The 22117-nt window shown below is 38.7% G+C and overlaps 1 pseudogene; it reads right to left on the minus strand.

Annotated features, from left to right (window-relative positions):
• Positions 1-235: 235 nt before the first annotated feature.
• LOC124282499 lies at positions 236-20421 on the minus strand (annotated as a pseudogene).
• Between the last annotated feature and the right edge of the window lie 1696 nt (positions 20422-22117).

Here is a 22117-nt window from a genome sequence, read left to right on the forward strand (position 1 = left end):
TGTGTGTTTTCATACCAAATATTCATCAAACCTTGTCTACAGAACTTAGGTATTTTACAAGCCTCCATGTGGTGGGATGCTATTTACCAGAGACCTTCAGTTTCTATCAATCAGTGTTGATATCAAAAGACATAAGGGTGCGATTCTCTACAGCTCATTTCAATAAAATGAGTCTATGAAGGAACTACTTGCAGTCTGTTTCAGTAAGATCTGTAAGAAAATGCAAAACAAATGGAACATTTACCATTTCTTATCAAGGAAAACATTTATCTCATCTCCTGAAATTGAAAAGTTGGCAGTTTCACACATGATAATGTCTATTTTGTCTTTTGACAAGAAAAGTCTCACATCCTCTATCGTCTACAGAGTTCCTCTAAAATGGATTTCATGCCATGACACAAAAAAGTAGCATGTAAAACAGTGTCTTTAGTTTATCTGAAACAAGACAAAAATCACTGACTGGCACATACATATATCCTGCTTTTGTGTAATTGTAAATTTCAGGCACAGGTCACAAAATATTTGTCAAAATCAAGGTGCCCATTCCACAAAGTGTTCATAGCACTTTGATATTCATAAACCTACAATGAAATATTATACTTAAGATAACGCTACGAATCCTTTGTGGATTGGGACCAGGGACATATATTTTGGAAGCTTCCATGAAAAGCGCACTGAATAATATCGCTAGGTCCGTATAATAATAGTTAATTCCATTACCTTAAGAAAGACTCAGATTGATTTTTGTTTACTCCCTTGATAATACAATAATAATAATAATAATAAGCTATGTGCTTGAACATATCCCTCATCAATATTGAGATGATGCTATGAATGGACAATCATTAATTACAATATAAAAATGGACAGACATTGTGGATCGGTTCTTGATTACAGTAAGTATCTTTTGGATAGAAGATGAAGAAGTAAACTGACTACTCCAGATATAAACTGATAACAAAGCACAGTGTTCGCATGAAAACACAGATAGTAACAACTAATAACAATATTCCTTTGACTTTACACCTGGAGTTTACTTATGTCATAATACTGAGGATATAAGGTTCCCCTGGTCAGTTACAAGGCAACAGTGGTTCATGGTACAGGTGCTGACACCTACAATTTGGACTGGCTACCCCTGCCACAGCTACAACTTGGATGTGGTCAAGATTCGGGAGTATGTGTCCTGTTTTAAGGGAATGTAGGACTTAGTGACCTGGTCAGCAAAATAGAGAGGATCGTCCACAAGGTTGATGTCAAATCCCTCCTTGACCAGCTCAACCTTCCTCTGTTTGAATGTAGCTGTCAGCGTAGCCTCCTTTTGAAGACGCAGAAACATTGGACGGGCATATATAGCTAGATTTTCCTCACAGTGTTTCCAGATTTTTCGCAGGAGCTCGGGGGTCAAGGGTTTATCATCGTAGAGTGTCAGGGCTGCCATGCCGGCTCGACCATCTTGCCCTGAAATACACAAGATGCTCAACTAATCAGCTGATAACAAAACTAGCTGGCACAAGACATAAACATCATCATCATTTTGTGAAGTAAACAATAACAATACACAGATTTTTTTACATTTTTCCTCAATATATCACTTTTATGTGAAAGTGTTTAGGCAGTCCAGTTGAGTGAAAACAGTCAAAACTTCTTAGTACAAGCAAGTGAATTATTTGAGCAGAACAGCAGACATCTGAATTTCAGCACACAAAAATGGTTGTTATGAATCTAAATATTTAAAAGTTGCAGTACGTGGCACCATGGCATGTACATACAAAAGGGAACACAATGAAATATTTGTGTCATTGTGAGTTTCTATTGTTAGGATCAAAATAGCCGAAATGGTACACAAATGAAACTATTACTTTACAGAGGTAACATTTGATTGGCTCAACACATTGGTCATCTTGACAGGTCAGGACCTCTGATGGAGTCTCGTCAGATCATAATGCAGGAAGTTATGCTGGTGTAACAGATCTGATCTTCATGAAAGTGCAGGAGCCTACTGCAAGTCTCAGATCAAAATGAAATAAGCATCCTAAACAGAAAAACACCCTCAGGTTTTCCATCAATTTACAGCAAATGTCTTCCACAGACATGAAAACACCACCTGGAATAGTGACGCCATAGACATTGGCATCATGGATGAAATCTAGGGAAGTCAAAATGTTGGCCACCTCCGTTGTTGATACGTTCTCACCCTTCCATCTAGAAACCAACAGCAGAGTTGACAGTATTAGTTGGTGTAATAACATAACAGTGAGAACTACAACAACATATATTTTAGATACATTCTGAGGCACTGAACATTTTGAATGGTAATTGCTGCAGGACAAGCCATCAAACCAGTGATGAAAAGAGGATATCTTTGCTCTGATAAATATTGCAGAAACTCATTAAATCTAGTTAAATGTTTTTGTTTTATTTTAAGAATCAAACACAATCTTGTTAAAGAATCAGAACTTCCATGATTTAACTGCATGCCTGTCAAGATTTGACAACACTTCCATAGAAATGAGTGAGTGAGTTTAGTTTTACACTGCTTTTAGCAATATTCCAGCAATATCACTGCAGGGTACACCAGAAATGGGCTTCACACATTGTACCCATGTGGGGAATCAAACCCATGTCTTCAGCGTGATGAGTGAGTGCATTAACCACTGGGCTAGCCCACTGCCTCCATAGAAGGCCCACAAACTTTGACCAGTCAATTAAAATAAAGGATGTGTGGGTGCAAATTTCAAAAACAAGATGGCTTAAATTCTTTAACACCTTGAATCGGAAATTTTCAATCTCTGCCAAAGAAACCACCACACAACAAATACCACCCTGGAAAGCCTTTCAGTTAGTAAATGTCACAAACTCACAAACAACAGTATATACAACATATCATAGCAATATTATTGTTTATTACTATTTTTTCAAATTCAAATTTCCTTGATTAAATTCAGAAATTATTCATTAGAAGCCTAATGTGATTGGTTGATTTGAAAGTTGACCTGCCATGACCCCTACGATGTCCCTACCTGTAAAGAGGTATTGCATCCGGTTACACAATCTGATATTTAAGAAAATGCTTCAGACTTAGTTTTATCACATTTGGCTACCAACCTGAAAGTATCACCAATTCTATCAACAAAGTACACAAAGTAGTCTCGGTCGAGGTAGAAGAGGTCACTGTAGTTGAAGTAAGAGTCGCCTTTCTTGAAAACATTACGGACACGCTTCTTTTCATTGGCTTCCTGTGATGCCTTATAGAAGTTGACTTCTTTCAACTCAGGAGCAAAGGCCGAAATGAACAGGCCCTTCTCTCCTACATAAAACACACAAAGTACTCAATAAAAATGTTCAAATCTGCGCTCGAAATAGCTACTGGCCCGCTAGCCAAATGCTAGCTGATTGTGAATCAGGTCAGTAAAGTTGTTAAAGCTACCTGATTAGCTGAAAATCTCAGATAATTTGTTCTTTATTTAATGCAAATGGATATAATGATGTCAATTATTAAGGTGTTAAAAGTCTGCCCACAAAAGTTTCATGACATTTGTTATCTCTCGTCACACAAAGATCGCTATATACAAAATGTTAATAGCCTTGCACAAGAGGTGAGGAACCATTACAATACAAATGTAACGTTTAACATCTTCAATTACCAAACATCACACCATATATGGGCTAGCAACATTTTCACTTAACTCGCCCTCCTGGCGAGTGACTTTCAAAATTAATTCATACACTGGTTATAATCACAGTTGGCATCTTCATCAGAAGAATATATTTTGTTTTCAGTAGTGACAGTTCAGTCTCAATAAAGAAATTACAAGTGATTTCATGGCAATCGACTGGCTACATATACAATTTATTAGCTGAGAGAGTGAGCGGTGCTTGTGTTGCATTACTGCACAGTGAGACAATTTTTATATGGTAGTCTTCTGGGCTGTTTATTTTGCACTGTCAATTCTTAAATATGGAGAATTTATTATTGATGACTTATTTAGGACATGGGATTTTGGATAATTTTTTCATCATTTGGGACAGGACTGTGGCCTAGCGGTTTGAAAGTGTACGAACATGGATTACAAGCAATAATAGTCTTGTAGGAAAGCGGCAAAATGCAGAATTCTGGTGGTTCAATTTTTGACATGTACTTATTTAACAACACAACAGGTCACGTGGGAGTATGAGTTGCATAAATTTGGGGGGTTCACCTGACCCAACACTCACAAAGTTCTGCATAAAATTGTCAAAGGTGTGATGCCAGTTGTTTAGTGCTTTAACTTCCTGGATATCTCATGTTGAGTAAACCATTATAAATAGACACAAAATTACCATGTACCAGGTAGACAAATCTTACTAATGTTTTGCATACATATAGATGTATTTTTTAAAGGCTTTCTGGTAAGTTAAACATTGTTTGTTTATGGCTGAGCCTATATATTGACATCAGCCATGTTGGGGGGCCAAGTGGAAGTAGTGCGACACTGCTGTATACATACTCAGTGAAGCAGTCATAAAATCAGACACATTCGTTCAATCTAAATTGAGAGTGCCTAATTTTATTGATTGTCAATCAAACTAAGTATTTCACGTTGTCATGGTAGAATTATTTATAAGAACCAGGCTTGCTATTCTCGAATGTTCGTAGCCCTACGAACTTCATAAGCCCATTCATAACACATTGGCTACGATCAAAGCTAAGAATTCTTAGGGCTACGAACATTTTGAGAATAAGGGCCCAAGTTTTGATATTACCAACATAAACACAAGCATACACACTGTGCAAATCCTCATAGATTCGTAATACTTGTTTACTGACAACAAAACCCCAAATCATGCAAGTTCAACAAGTGTGAGTCATCCACTGTATGCTAACTCAAAATTATTGATGTTTTCCCAACCTCAGTGTTTGATATTCATTCTTGTTAGTTATTTTCAAGACCAAACTGCCACCAAGTTCACAAGACTGATAACAAATGAAGGCAGAAATACAAACAGAAAGGCATAAACACAATGTACAATTGGGTGAAATGAAAAAGACCCCCATCACACACAGGATTTTAACACTGGTGTTTGTAGGAAATGGCTAATGATATAAATAGAAATCTATAATCTAATGAAAAAACTGATTCCTTTGTCTCTCAGGGTAATTTTTATGCCATTACCAGAATACCAACAAAAAAGAGCTAATTCACTGAATGGATAGACATATATTGGTATATTGAATGTGGAAGTAAAGCTAACCTGGTTTAACTTCTATACAATGTCCGTTACTGTCTCTGATTGGTTCCGCCGTTGCAATGTCATATTTGACCAAGGTTTGGTAATTTGGATTCAACCTCTGCTGTTAAAATAATATCAATAAATAATTAGGACAAAAGAAAATTTGAAACAACATTATTTGTATAATCATTTAATGTGTACAGGAATCATAGTCACTGCCATAACAAGTTAGCCACTTCTGGATAATGTTTCAATCATCGTCAAAAAACAAGAACAAATGGTCAAGGGCAATGACTGAATGTTGTGTGATGCTGTTGTCAGTTTTCAGCCCTGTCGAAGTCCAGACTGTATTTATTGTTAGTAGTTCTTTCTAAAAATATTTATGAAAGTGGGACTGTGACCATCAAAACTGTCCACGTACTGAACTCACCAACAATGGAGAGAGTCTTCCAATAGCCCCAGGTTTGTTACTCAGGTTGAACAATATTGTGTTTCCTTCTGTTGCCCCAAAGAACTCAATTATTTGGGGTATTCTAAATCTCGCCTGCACCTGCTCCCAAATGTCTCTGCGCAGACCATTGCCAAATGCTGCTCGAATTTGATGACTCTTCTCTTCAGGGCTCTGAAAGGAAAACAGTACTACCATGCAGTGAAGTAGTCAATGAGTCCAGAGTCGTCTGTCCTATTTCTGAATATTGGATGAGGTGAACCAGTTGTTTACAGTTAAGAGAGAGAGTCTGTAGCCAAAACAAGAGCATGTTGGGAGGTATATATGAGGGAACTACCAATATGCTGTAAGACACTCACTTCTGGTTGTGAAAGAAGGTACCGGAACAGTTCACCAATATACTGTATAATGGTGACCCTGTAGCGACAGCAGTCCTCCCAGAAGTGAGATGCTGAAAATTTCCTTCGCAGAACCATAGTTGCACCTACAAAGTTGGACAGCCATATTCTTTAAATCTTTGTTGATATGATTGAATTACCTTGCTTTTCCTTACTGCACATGTTCTACCCATATGTGTTTCTTTAGATAATTCAAATCCATTAATGGTTCTCTTTTTTCTCAAAGAAAAAATCAGATAAAAAAACAAAATAATAATATCAAAATGAATTTTTGGATAAAAATCATATTTTATACTTATACTGACTCATATTATTTGCTTCTCTCTCTTTCAGCCCGATATACAGTGGAAACCTCTGTGTCTATGTTCCCCAAGAACAGTAAAAACATCTAACCCGAACGCACCACCTCCTGCACATATGCATCAGCAACCCCGTGACCATGCAATGACTCATCACTCTATTTTCCCCCAAGGACCGTTGGGATAAAATTACTCTGTTGTCTCAATCCAAAGTCAGACCTCTCAGGAGGTAATGCGCTTGGGTGAGATTGTACTTGGGAACGCAGAGACAGATGTTTCCACTGTATATCAGGCTGAGTGAGTGAGTGAGTGAGTGAGTGAGTGAGTGAGTGAGTGAGTGAGTGAGTGAGTGAGTGAGTGAGTGAGTGAGTGAGTGAGTGAGTGAGTGAGTGAGTGAGTGAGTGAGTGAGTGAGTGAGTGACCGAGTGAGTGAGTGAGTGAGTGAGTCAGTGAGAGAGAGAGAGATATCATACACATTACTATGTATTGCAATGTGCAATGATCTAGAACACAATGTTTACCAGTAACCGGATTTGATTTAAACATAGAGAGAGAGAGAGAGACAAGTAATATAAGTCAGGATACGGAAAAATAACAAAAATATTTAGAGTGACACTCTTGAAGCTAAATGACTTCTGATTAATAACTCATAGCAACACAACAGCTTACAATCTTAGGTCCTTCAGTCTGTTTTACACAGCTAGCATGTAAAGTAATTGTTCTAATTGTTCATGTAGATGTCACATACACTACAAACAGACACAACATTGCAAAGATGCATGCAGTACAAAGTCTCCTCCACCAGTGTTACAAAATGACTGCAGTCAGCCATGACATACAAGAAGCAACACAGTGCAAAGTATCAAGACCGCTCTCAGAACTTTGGATACAAACTTTAGCTTCATAAACTTTCATATCAAACAATTTACTAGCAACTGTGTCTTATCCGAGTGGAAAAACATTACAACAGGATATATATATTAACTTCTAACGACTTTTCAGGACTACGTCATCAGTTAAATACGAAGGAAGAGTATTTGAGTTGTAACTGAGAAAATTTTGTTGTTGTTTATTTTACGATTAGGTCATTTGCACTTTAATGTGCAAAGGTGAGGTGAGGTGAAATTGGGTTTAACGTCGTGCTTGAGAATATTTCGCTCATATGATGACGTGCATGCGTGTGTATGTTATGTGCGGCTGCTTGTACTAGCCCAGACTGAAGCTGGTTTTATAGTGCTAGCTCACTGAGATACCATGTCGCAGTGAAGCATGAATACCCCACTCAGACACATTATACTGACTCCGAGCCGACCAGTCCTTGTTGTACCCATTAATGCCGAGCGTCACACAGGGACCAACAAGTACCATATTTTAACGTTGTTTGGTATGACGCGGTCGGGGATCGAACCTGCGACCTTCCGCTCTCCGGGTGGACGCTCTAACCACTACACCACGGAGGCGGTCTTTAATGTGCAAAGAAATTACTGAGTTGTTGTATGCTTGAATAGATAAAACACATCAGGGGAGCCCTTAAGGTTTAACAAACAAGACAGGCATTTGACATCATACCAGCACGTATAGACCCGTAGAGGCCCAGCCCACCACGTTCGCTGTGGTACAGCGGCAACGTCAGGTACAACACGTTATCCTTCTTGAAGTCCACCAACAAGAAACCACCACTGAGTGATGTGAGTTTGATTATGCCTTATAAACACTGGTTTGGACACCTCTGAATTAAGTATAAAAGCATTTCTTAAAATGGATTAGAAATGTATTGCATCCTCGACATACCAGGTTTGATTGCACCCATCAATCCCAGGTCTCCTGAGCTGTGAAAAAGTGGGAGTACGTGTACACGATGTCACTGCTGGTGACGTTGGCAATTGCAAGGCCGATGTTCATTGCCCTCAAGTGAATAATAGGTGCTGGTTTGGGCATTCCTGAGAGCCAAATGAGGATGATAAGATTACATTTACAGCATAGCATATATTCAAATCAATAGCAGATTATCAGATTTGTGGCATGCTGGAAATATATAGCAGGAATATCTTATTTATACATCTACTGTGACATGACAAAGTCTTATATCATGTTATAGATCACCCTCTTTTATCAAAAACAAAACAAACAGGACATTACATTATGTGGTATGGATAAGACAGTATAAGGTGTCATATGAAACAACCCAAATAATATAAAGATCGCCAGACTTCCACAGGGTTCATACTCATCTCTGGAAGGTCCTGAGATATCTCGGTGCCATTACAGATGTGGTCCATGACATGACACTTGAGAGCTGGGCAACATTCATGAGTATTGTGGCTAAGCATGTTAGCTTAGACAATTCAACATGGATATTATATTTGTGAAATTATGTCACACACCATGTAAATACAGTTCTTTGCGTTTCACCTCATGTCTGCCAACTCTGTTGAACTTATTTATATATCTACTGCCATTTGAGATTGACAAGTAATGTAATGACATTGCATGTACTCTCCAATTCATAGGCATCCTCAATAATCTCCAGGGTATACATTACGATCACTCTCCACTATACCCTGGATGCATCCACGGCTTGGCCCCATAATTATATTACTCCCTTTGCTGGCTCTGCATTGTCACAGTAGCCAATCAGCTAAGCCACCGTTACATCCGAACTTGCCAGTGTCAACAAAGATTGTGGGCGCAGTCGCGAAGGTTTGTTCGCAGTACCACTCAGATGTTTGGAGAAATAATACAGACAAATTGACAAATTTGAAACTTTCAAAAAATATATAAAAGAACTCCTTCCACATCTTTCAGAGTACCCTCTGCATCAATTGTGTGAACGGTTAGATAATTTAAGTAGCGAAAGTGAGTTGTGATTGGTTCGCTCAACTTCCCAGCATAGACACCTGATTGGATAAAAGCCAGCCAAGAGAGGTAATAAAATTATCGAGCCAAGCCGTGGATGCATCCAGGGTATAGTGGAGAGTGATCGTAACGTATACCCTGTAGATTATCAATGATGATTCATAGGGGGACCTGAAGAGTATTCATTCATTCATTCATTCATAAACAGACAAATACTAACAAATTTGGTCAATAAATGTTTGAAATATGAGCTAAAACATGCTTCAGGAAACAAAATAGAGCACTATACACAAGAAAATATGGAAATCCTTTTCAAGTTGCAGGCAACAGGAAGTCAACACACTGAAACTCAGATGACAATAATCTTCATTAGATATTTTGACATTAAGACTAATTGTATTCACATTCAAGTCCTTTTCAAGAACTGTGAATAAGATTCCTGCACTTTCAGGCCTACCAAAGAAAACTTTCCCACTGTGCAGAAAAACGCAGAGAAGCCCACATTAATCGTGGAAATAGCAACATAATCACATTACCTCGCTACTGAAACAGTAAAAACGGCAACGAAAAACTATGAAACTGCAACATTTTTATATCAGCGAACTTTGACCTCTACTGCGCATGCGCATTACGATCCGGGCTTCTTTCCAATTTCCGAGCAACCGTGAATCAACTCGCGTAGAAAAAGTATTAAATATGTCGAAATAGACACTGTCAATCGTTTCATACGAATGGAAGGTAAACTAAACAAGTGTACACACAAGTATCATGATGATAAATGCCAAATAACACAACAGAAATACATAAAAAGGAATGTAACTTTTGTCCAAGCTGGAAAATGTCAACATGCGGTCGAGACTTCCTCTTCCATGTGCGCACACGCAAAATCGGAGTTGCGGGCTCCTCGTTTTATGATGCAGTGATAGCGATTTAAAGTTGCCGTTTCTACTGTTTCAGTAGCGAGGTATTATGTTTATGTTGCTATTTCCACGACTTAATGTGGGCTTTTCTGCATTTTTCTGCACAGTGGGAAAGTTTTCTTTGGTAGGCCTGACTTTTCCACCAATGTGCTGGTAAAACTGAAAAATTGCTTGACATTGTTAACTTTGGGCATTGTTATCAGATCTGTGTGAATCCTCTCTTGTCAATAAAGAATTCATATCTATTCATAAACAAACCCAGAAGGTATGACTGTAGTACCTGTAGTTCCAGATGTGTAAATATAACAAGATGGGCACATTGGAGTTAAACCTGCACGGACGCTGGCGTCAACTCCAGCAGGAGACGATGCTGCCATGAGATCATCGAATGAGACGTAGCCAGTAGGCATCTGATTGGCTGAACATCCTTGGGATATATATTGGCATGCCGCCAAACTCTCCTTCCTTGGCATGGACTGCATCAAAGAGTTCCGCTCCTGCAGGAATTTAGATAACATTGTGTTTATGACACTAGGGAACAATTTCATTAGCTGGAAGAGTGAGTGAGTGAGTTCATTTTTACGCCACTTTTAGCAATATTCCAGCAATATCGCAGCAGGGGACACCAGAAATTAGGGGTTCCACGGGTACTCGAGTACTCGAGGACGAGTCGGGTTTAGCTGGACTCGAGTCCATTTTCCAGGACTCGAAGACTCGAAAAGGGGAGATAACTCGAATTATTGGGTTACGTTGAGAGATAGTCTGTCTGCCATGTGCAAAGCATGAGCGGCCGTTAACGTCTGATATTAGATAAGATATAACTTTATTATCCCGAAGGAATACTGTCTCAAAATGAATATGTACACAGTTCACAAAAATATACACAATAATTACATGCACAAAACGAAGCTATTTACACAATTAAACTGACATGATATAATTCAATTAACCATAAAGGTAAAGAGGCTGAATAATTCTAGTTGTAATCACATAATGACAATTAAAAATATTTGTTGCATTCACGAATACTTGATAGTATGAAAGACTGTCGAGCTCTGTTCTGAGGGAAGGTAATCGACAGCAGCGTCCAGAAAGAAGTAGTTCAAAATGGTGAGATAAAATGTGTTAACTATCAAATCTAATTTTAGTTGCGTTTTGACAATCTGGCGCTCATAGATAAAGGGAATATACCGAAAGACACTCAAGCAATTTTGCTGGCAGTATTAACAATTTTGAAAAATTTGTTTTTGTTGCGATCAGACAGACCCCCATACCAACATAGAAAATTGTAGCACAACACACTTTGAATAAAGATTTGATAAAAAACTGTCATTACGGTTTTGCCAATGCCTTGACGATAATAATGTTCAGAATGGGAAATTAGGCCAGTAACAGTGGTGTGATCTGCGAATTTCACTGTAAACAAGTCATTTATTGACAAGTAACAATCATTGGTATACAAAACGAAAAGTACGGATGAAGGAACACAGCCCTGTGGAGTTCTAGTAGACGTTGAGAGAAAAGTAGATTGATAGCCATTGACACTGACATACTGAGTTCTATGTACCCTGAATTCTTTAACCCATATGATAATGTTTTTATTAACACCTAGATTAAATAGTTTACCCCTCATAAGGTGTGGCTGTATGGTATTAGTTGTTACAAGTCTGCAGATGAGAGTAAATATTATGCATCTTGTTAGATTTCACTTCTTAAAATGATTAGGTAACTATCTTAACAGACATGGAGAACGTACGATAAAAAATCAAATGTATGGGCGTATCTTGATCTGGACAGTGAAAAGAGAAAATAACCAAATGCCGCCTGTGCGGTATATCACTGCGTTATGCAGCCAGTACAACCAGTACGATGAAAAACAACAACATTTGGCAAGTAAACATCCAAGTACTGATTCTTACCAACAGGAAATTTTAGTCACACGACGATATAGTCGGAATGATGTAAGTGTTCACTTTGTGACCGGGAACACGTGATGCCGGTTACGTTATCGTTTGCTTGAAAGGTATGAATTTCGAGTACTCGAGTCCGAGTCGAGTCGCCCCTCGAGTACTCGAGCCCAAGAAAATGGACTCGTTGAAGCCCTACCAGAAATGGGCTTTACACGTAGGGAATTGACCCAGGTCTTCAGCGTGGTAAGCCATGATATCCCCAGTACTTCATTTTTCTTATTCACTGTCTCAAATACAACAGGCAAACCACTTCCCTTCCACAACTGTAATACACTGGAAACAACTTTTTTCATATGAAGTATAATACAGTCAGACCTCGTTAATATGAACACTTTGGTTTTTAAAAAAAACCGTTCTGATAGTGAAACGTTCGTACTGCTGAAACCACAGTATATGCACCGAGTTACTTCCCCTTGATATCTTTCCTTACTATCGATACGTGAAGAAATCAAAACAAAACATCAAAGACAATCACTGGATTTATTACACATTGTTTCACTCACACATTTTACTTACAAAAGTAGTCTTTAATGGTGGGCTGCTGCAAAGGTTGTTTTTTCACCAATCTGCGATTCTTGACTTGGCAGAATTTCGACATGCTTGAAACAGTTCTTGATCCTCTGACAGGAAACATCTGTCCATGCAGATTTCACGAATCGCAAGGCTTCTCTTAAGTTTATACACTGGGCTTTGTCGTCTTCAGCACATGCGATGAAATGTCTCACTAATTATCTCTTGTAATAAGCTTTGAATGTCCGAATAATACCAGCATCAAGTGGCTGAATCCGGGATGTAGTGTTGGGAGGAAGAAAGTGAACTTTGACATTTGACTGTCTATCAAAAGTTCTCAGCCAATCACAGAACATGTCAGAGGTCATCCACGCCTTCGTGTTGAAACGGTACCGAGCATAGATTTCTGGATTGAAGTCTTTCCCAAAACTGCGTGGTTGTCAAAATTTCCCTATCACTTATGATAAAGGGATCAAAGGGATGAGTCGCTAAGTCGCTAAACAAACAATGTGTCACTTTGAGTGGACCAGTCAGCAGCGCGGTCAACTTCAATCGTTCGGATTAACGCAGCTGTTTACAACTTAATTAGTCCAATCCGTTCCGACTGACCAGCGTTCGGAGGCGGAAACTGAATCATCGGACTAACGAGGTGTCAATTATATACAATATATAGGGAGATGATTTGGTGCCCAGTGAGTAGCGTTGGGAAGTCGGTGGATTCGGATTAACGAGGACCGGATTACCGCGGCCTGACTGTATACCACAATCTTGATTAGATATTTTGAGTGCATTGTCATACTACACTGCAATAATATGGATATTTATACCAAACTCTAGTATAGAAGGTCCATTCAGAATGGTTGTTGATTTTAAGCTCAAGAGTGACAGTAATTCATTAGTAAGAAGAATGGTAATGGTGATATCTCCTACAAAAACAACTTTGTCTGTCTGTCCGGGGTATTTTTAGAAACAGAATGGAGATACAATGCACTTAGTAAGCAAGGTTGGTCTTTCAACAGTAAAACTCCAAACACTCACTCACTCCAGTTGCTTCAAGTGACAACCTTGACATCCCTTAAACAAGATGAAGAAGGCAGCCATTATTGGGCAACAAATGTTAAAACCATAATAAACAGAAGTATATAGCATAATAAGGAAATACTTGAAAGTATCAAATCACCTGGTCCAACGATGAATGCCTTGGCTCCGCTAACATTGACAGAATGACTCAGCTGTTTCTGACGCCAGGTTAAAGTTGATCAGGGCTGCTGCAATTCCTATTTTCTGGAGACCTGTAACATAATATATGGAAGTTACCAAGGTTACCACACTTCTGCTATGGTAGAATTATCATTTGGAACATCAAATGACAAACGACTCAGAACCCTATGACACAGAAAGGGGTCTGAGCTGATGAATGATATCGTTTGCTTTCCTTACAACCACAATTTCAATGTTTTACACAAAACTGATCTCTAAACACACTCAATAGTTTATTTACCATAATGTATCACAAACCCCTGTGTTACTTGTAGCTTGTCATGCTTCACATGGGTACTTCAAGATTATGTGAACATTGTCTTGTTGCGTGTTACACTGATGGGTCATTAATCATGTTAATCTATGTTACTGTAGGAAAACTGGGTTAAATTATAGCGTAAGCATGGGGGCAGGGGCTTCATAACGGGATATTCAAACTATACGTACCACATATAGAATAACTGTCTACCAGATAGTCTTGTAGCACATTGTTTCACTTGCTCTACTACGGGACAACTTCTTGACCGGGGTTACCGTTCATCGTAGCGCTAGATACATTGGGTAGGCCACGTGGTTGGTGCTAAATATGTTGGGTAGGCTCTGATTGGCGGAGACGTCCGTCATCAGTAGGTGAACTTTGACCCATGTCAGAGGTCGTTCTAGAGCACTATATAAGTGACCTGGCTCTCTGGATTCAGTGTCTAGCTTTCGGTCATCCGAGCATCAGGTAATATCTCTGTCCCGAGGTCCTGTTTCAGGATCATTCCCTCCCCGTTTGCAGAGTGGAATGTTAGGTTTTATGTAGGGGGATGCTAAGTTCTGTATATTCGTGTTAGGTCGGGTTGGGGAAAAGTAGAAGTAGGAAACGGAATAGGAATTAGGTTATAGACTTTGGGTAATGTCCAGTTAGACGGGGTTGGTTTCGGGAGGTTCTATTTTGAAGAGGTTATAGGGGTTTGGTGTTTTTCCTCACGAAGCTGGTTTTCTTAAACTTAATTATGTGAGTGAGAGAGAAGTGTAGTTTACAGACTGTTAAGGTTTTGTTTGTCTTTTGTAATAAATTATTATCAGTGTTATTTTGTGTCTGTTATTTCCCAATAGGCTTTATGCCCGATTTACGAACTGGTCACTGAGTTTTGAGTAGAGAACAGATTAACCCGAACGCACACCTATAAAAAGAAAAGTACACAACGCAAAGTCCAAACAAGGTTGATTAAACATCATGTTCCTACACACTACGTAACTTAACTCAGCTGTCACTGGCCGTGATTGTCTACTGAGAACCACGCCTATTACATTACCCTGACAGCATATCAGTCTGTGTTCAACACTGACAAATTCATGGGACCATGGTGTAATGTGGCCCTGTCTGTTGCAACTTGGTTTTCACATCAACATGCACCTTCTACCACTCCTTCACCATGTGAAAATGCTTATCAATATTTCATTGAGCGTTGAGTTAAGGGACCATTCATAATTTATGGCTGGGGGGTGATGATGATTTTTATGGAGAAGCATGTACAATGTGAATGCCTCCCCCCCCCCAAATTTATGTACAAAGTAAGTGAACCCCCCACATGTCTTGTACAAAATCAATGACCCCTCCCTTTCCTTCCCATAATTTCTAAGCATAATTTTAAACATATTTTTATGTACAAAATTGCTGACCCCTCCCAGTATGTGTGTACAAAATTGATAAAGCCCCCTAGCTCCCCAGAACAAAATGGGTGACCCCCCTTAAAATCATCATCACCCACCGTAGCCATAAATTATGAACGGTCCCTAAACAGCAGTGAAAATATCATGTTTAAAACTATCGAAAATGTTTGTGATTGTTATGCTGTGGTTACGTTAACTGTTCTTTTAAATGGTATTGCAGATCTGAACTAATCATAAAAATGAAACAATATTAACAAGAAAAAATTGTGTCCAGGGACACGAATGCCCCCGCTGCTGTAGGAAGAGTTCACACATTCAGGGTCCCACTGAAGTACTTCAAAACACTAAAAACAATGTGTTGAGGGGTTAGAAAACACAACCTATTATCATATAAAGATCAATACTTGAACAAAATTCACGAACAAGTTCAATAAACATCTATGCAACTATGAGATGCACACCTTTCGAGTCCCAATGAAACACACATATAAGCTTAATCAATTCTGTTGAGCAGTTTTTGTGGAGAAGTGGATAGACCTAATCCCCTATTTCACTATCATCAGAGAGAAATTCAACAAAATTTATCTAAGTTCAAATGTCTCTAAACATACAAAAAAATATAAAATACAAAAACAAAATATGAGATGCACACCTTTAGAGTCTCTATAAAAGACATATGTAAGCTAAATGAGTTTTGTGCAGTGGTTTTTGAGGAGAAGTGGAAAAAGTACACCCCCTGTTGTATGGGACGAACAGGATGAATAGAACCAAATTCAAGTAAGTTCAAACATCTGTAGAAGTGACAAAATTAAGAAATTGGATGAACAAGGTATGAGATGCACACCTTTAGAGTTCCAATGAAACACAAGTAGAAGCTCAATCAATTCTGTTGAGCAGCTTTTGTGGAGAAGTGGATAGACTTCATCCCCTATAACACTATATCCAGAGAGAAATTCAACAGAATTTATCTAAGTTCAAACGGCATTAAAATTGGAAAAATAAATAAAATACAAAATCAAAATATGAGATGCACGCCTTTAGAGTCCCTATAAAGCACATGTGTAATCTAAATGAATTCCATAAAGCAGTTTTCGAGGAGAAGTGGATAACGTACACCCCCTGTTGGATGGAACAAACAGGCTGAATAGAACAAAACTCAACTAAGTTCAAACATCTGTAAAAGTGACAAAATTAAGAAATTGCATAAACAAGGTATGAGATGCACACCTTTAGAGTTCCTACAATTAAAATGTACATCTTTATGTAAACAAATAAAAAAGATTCCAGTAGTTTTCTTTCACGGCACCTTTTGTATTATAACATGTCCCCTTTACTGTCAGTCGTCCTGTGTGTCTGTTTCTAATAGTTACTCTTGATGTAATTTGTTACAGTGAATAGTCTAGAAGGGATTTTTATAGATTGTAAGAACTTGTCCCAATCCGTCTCATTTTGTGAATACAGTATGTCTAAACTCTGAAAGTCAGATGGTCATTTGAAGAAAGACTGTAAAATGTTGAAAGGTAATGCAGGTTTGTGCAATTAATTTACTGCAAGGACTACTGCTATGTATTAACTGTCAAACTTTGCACAAATATGGTCTGACATGACTTAATTGGGCAGACTTATACCAGTGACAACCAACAAGTTTCCAAAGAGATATTGGTAGGTATATTTTTGTAAAAGATTTGACGGAGACCAGAGAAACATCTTTGATTATCTGCGTACATTCTTCCAACATTTGATTTTGTTAATCTCTGGCCATAGCAAAACACCAATCAGATTTGTAGATTTGTACAAGAAAGGAAACAAATGCCCCAATAACGCCCCACACTATTCAACATGATCAAACTACATTAATCATTACTCTGACATCTGTATTAATGGATAGTAAACTCAACCCACATCTCTTCCCGTTTGGGTAATAATACTGGTAAGATACTTAGATTGTGTGACATTTTCTTAACTTTTCAGCCATGAATGTTTCGATAAGTTCACGTTTTGAAGAAAAATGTGATTTGACAAGGCAAATGAACAAAACGCATTATCATTTTGTCACTAAACGTGACTGAAATAAATGATGATCATGGTCATAAAGTGTTATATCACTAAAGTTCAGACAAGGATAGTATTTTATCACTACATACATTGTAAATGTTCATACCCTTCTGTTTCAAATAAAACACTGTATAAGGCATTAGTACACAAAATATTACAGCAAATATTTAAAAAATATCTCACCAAGAAATGTCCACACAAAAGCTGGTTCATTGTAGATCATCATGGCCACTGTGTCCCCCACCGACAGCCCCATGTCCTCACAACATTTGCTACTCTATTGGCTTGCTGGTCAATGTATTCATAAGTGAAAACATTGCCTTCAAAAATAATAAACGGCTTCCTTGGTTGATTGTAGACATGTTTCTCAAATCTGTCTATCAGGAACTCTCCACTTTCCAAATCTTTGTCCATTTCAGTTTTGAGGCGCTTCCCGACCTTGATGATCTTGAGGTCATGATTTATCCAAGGAAACATGGTTTTCCAGGCCACAACAGACGCTCCTGCTGCTCCAGCAACACCGTACACAACCTTGTCCAACATGCTGCCAACTGTATCAGTTCACGTCTGCTCTCACATAACAGGTCGCCTGGAAGAAGAAGGAGCACATGGATCATGATGGTGCTTCATGCAGTATTAGATAGGTGTGTATTGTATTGACTCATGCTATGGGACCATGCTGCGATCATGTATCAATACAAACATATTGGTTGAAATTGACTGTAAAACAATACTTCCTGATTGTTTAAAGGGGCACTGATCCAGAGCAAATAATTTTTCGCACCACCAGTCCTATTACGTGATGTAGCTGCCAGGCGGCCAGTTCCTGCTCTATCAACAATGACGGACACGGGGACTGGGCAGCGGTCTACCTTGACAGAATTTCTTCAAGCTAAACAATAGGTTCTAACAATGTGATGTCCATTCACCCATATTGCTAGAAACACACATTTAATTTTTTTTAATCCATAAACAAATTAGCCCCACTTTGCCATTGCAAGAAAAATGAGAAAATTTACTTTTGTAAATAGGTGTATAGACTTTGTACTCGAGGGACCACAACGTATTAATCTTACCGAGGGGATATCACACAATTTTAATCTTTTCTTTTCAAAAGAACTCAAGTACTATATATCCCAACAAAACATTCCATGATCTTACATCAGCTGGGCTAATTTCATGCCTACGTGGCTGGTTATTTTTATTTCAATGTTCCACTGCCAACATTAATTCATGGAGCAGCTAGTGCAGATTAAAGCTCTTGCTGACATATATACAGTGACAATAACATCAGAATGTTGGTCAGAATAGTAATCTTTCAGTATCCTACACTTAGCCATAGAAAGGCAGATTTATGAAATGACACAGGCCGGCACACTCCACTTGTCACATGCACAATGAGCACCTGAGGATATGAATGTTCCTAATCAGCTGATTTTGTTTGTCATTTAACGCCTGATTCCGTGGTGATACAAATCATAGCCTCCAGTAAATAGGAAGGACTAAAATCACCATTATCAAAACTGTACTCCAAGCAAGTGTACATAAATAAACAATACTTTATACATTACTGAGGGATTATGTAATACCATAATGCCAACTTATTTATATCAAAACTATTCTTACAGGGACTGAAATAAGCACAATCAAACTAGCTCAGGCCAGGTTTGTTAATATTGAAGGTATCATAAGCGCATGAAGAATTTCTAAATGTGGTATTGTTACATGTAATCACTAAATTATAATCACCATAATCAAAACTGTACTTCAAGCCAGTGTAGCTTAAAAAAACAATGCATGGAATCAGAAACTTGTTACTTTATACAGATTACTGAGGGATTATGTAATACCATAATGCCTACTTATTTATATCAAAACTATTTTTACAGGGATTGAAATAAACAATCAAGCTAACTCAGACCGGTTTTGTTAATATTGAAGGTATCATAATGGCTAGAAGAATTTCTAAGTGTGGTATAGATACATGTAATCACTATTTAGACTAGTAATTAATGCTCTTGGCTAAATTTATAGCCCTGACAGAACACTGATTTAATTCAGTCAGTTAGTGAACACACTGAAGAATGTACAAGTGGCTCAGTATATTGCTTTCTGTCATGTAAATGTTACACTTCTGTTGGGTTACAATGATACAAGTGAGTGAGTTGGGTTTTATGTCGCTTTTTGCAATATTCCAGCATTATCATACCAGGGGACATTATAAATGGGCTTCAAACATAGAACCCATGTGGGGAATCAACCTCAGTCTCTGGTGTGACGAGCGAATGCTTTAATCCCCGGGCTACCCCATCCCATAAACAACGAATTCTGGCAGACACAAGGTACTGAATGAGTAGTTTCTTAAATTTTGAACGGCCTTATGGGAAATGCAGGAATTAATATCCAATGACAATCCCAGATGGACTGGGGGCTCTGACTAGAAATGAGATAGATGGGATCTGAGAAAATACAACTTAAATAAAGTTCGATGAATGAAACTTCACAAGTGACCGCCCAGCTGCGATCGACAGTCAGTGACCGGCTGATGACAACACCCACAACAGTGACAATGTATGATCGCAAACTACATCTAATAATAGTTACTTCACTACAAGCAAAATCAACAGATACAGACTGACCTTATTCGTACAGCGATAAGTTTGTGCACACGCACGATGTTTTGAAACCGACAGCCGGGCATGACCCTGCTGTCAGTATTGAGGTCATCCGTCGGACGCGAACCCGCGACCTTCGGACTGTTAGCCCGACAGCTAACCGAATGAGCTACGTCCACACTGTTACACAACATGCACAAGGTGCATATCAAGTCATTCTGCGACGTTACGGAAATGAACGGAAACCGTCGAATAGATAACGGACAATTACGAAGGTTACGGGTAGACTTGGTTCTCGTTATTTTAATCTACGGACACATTGACGAATGGCACACTCGTCCCATTCCGTCATCTAAGAGAAGCCGTGTGGTGTGGAATAATACCAAGTACACTGTCGTCAGGCTCCCTTTTGTTCTCGGTGCCCTCAGAGACCATATAATCTATTATATGGTCTCTGGTGCCCTTGGTTTGGTACCTCCTGAGTTTTGGGCGCAGATCAGGAGAGTGCCCGGGTTCTCCACCGGGAGCACAGCCCTTCTGACACTCTGGGTAATGCAGAAGACTCTACATATTCTCCGGAAAGTTCTTGGTGGGCTAGGCAGCGTTTCCTGGGAGAAGTCCCATTCGCTGTCTGGGTAGTCTCTCGTACAGACCCTGAAGCAAATATATCCAAGAAAGCCCACACAAGTCTAGAAAATGTGGCAAGTCTAGATTTCCTCAGCTTCTGAAAATGAAGGAAGTCTCAGGGCTCCTTTTCATTATATATATTTTCTTTTACTATGAACTTTTTTCAGTAAAATATGTTCATTTCAGAGACTAGTTGTTAGTCTACTGTCTGGGCTGCGTGTAGAGGAGGCAAGGGCCCTGTGCTGGTGATGAGCCTAATAACCCTCTCTGCTCCACAAGAATGTTAATCTGTAAAAATTAATGAGAACGTCTATAACGCGCCTTTTCCAGGCTAGATATCCTGCTCAAAGCGCACACGCCCCTTTAAAGATTCTTGGATCCGCCTATGCAGACTAAAACACGGTGTTTATGGTGCTTTCATCCTCAGATGTGGTGGACCTTTGCTCAGGCTATCAACCACTGATTTCCCTATTAAACCCATTGCAGCCACACTGAATTTTGGAAGAAATCTGTTATTTGTTTGTTGTTTAAGGTCACACTTAGTTGTATATCTTAGATAGTGAGACTCCATGGTTGCTACATCCTTATAGTTCCAGTATTAAAGTTGTATATCTTAGACAGTGAGACTCCATGGTTGCTACATCCTTATAGTTCCAGTATTAAAGTTGTATATCTCAGACAGTGAGACTCCATGGTTGCTACATCCTTATAGTTCCAGTATTAAAGTTGTATATCTTAGATAGTGAGACTCCATGGTTGCTACATCCTTATAGTTCCAGTATTAAAGTTGTATATCTTAGACAGTGAGACTCCATGGTTGCTACATCCTTATAGTTCCAGTATTAAAGTTGTATATCTTAGACAGTGAGACTCCATGGTTGCTACATCCTTATAGTTCCAGTATTAAAGTTGTATATCTCAGATAGTGAGACTCCATGGTTGCTACATCCTTATAGTTCCAGTATTAAAGTTGTATATCTTAGATAGTGAGACTCCATGGTTGCTACATCCTTATAGTCCAGTATTAAAGTTGTATATCTTAGACAGTGAGACTCCATGGTTGCTACATCCTTATAGTTCCAGTATTAAAGTTGTATATCTTAGACAGTGAGACTCCATGGTTGCTACATCCTTATAGTTCCAGTATTAAAGTTGTATATCTTAGACAGTGAGACTCCATGGTTGCTACATCCTTATAGCTCCAGTATTAAAGTTAGTAGTTTTTACGGCAGCTATCGTTTATAATGAAGCTAAGTCTAATTTCAAAATAGGCATTTAAAAAGTGT

Source organism: Haliotis rubra, unplaced genomic scaffold (assembly GCF_003918875.1).
Source record: "Haliotis rubra isolate DU_JTF1 unplaced genomic scaffold, ASM391887v1 Scf3, whole genome shotgun sequence".
Lineage (NCBI taxonomy): Eukaryota > Metazoa > Mollusca > Gastropoda > Lepetellida > Haliotidae > Haliotis > Haliotis rubra.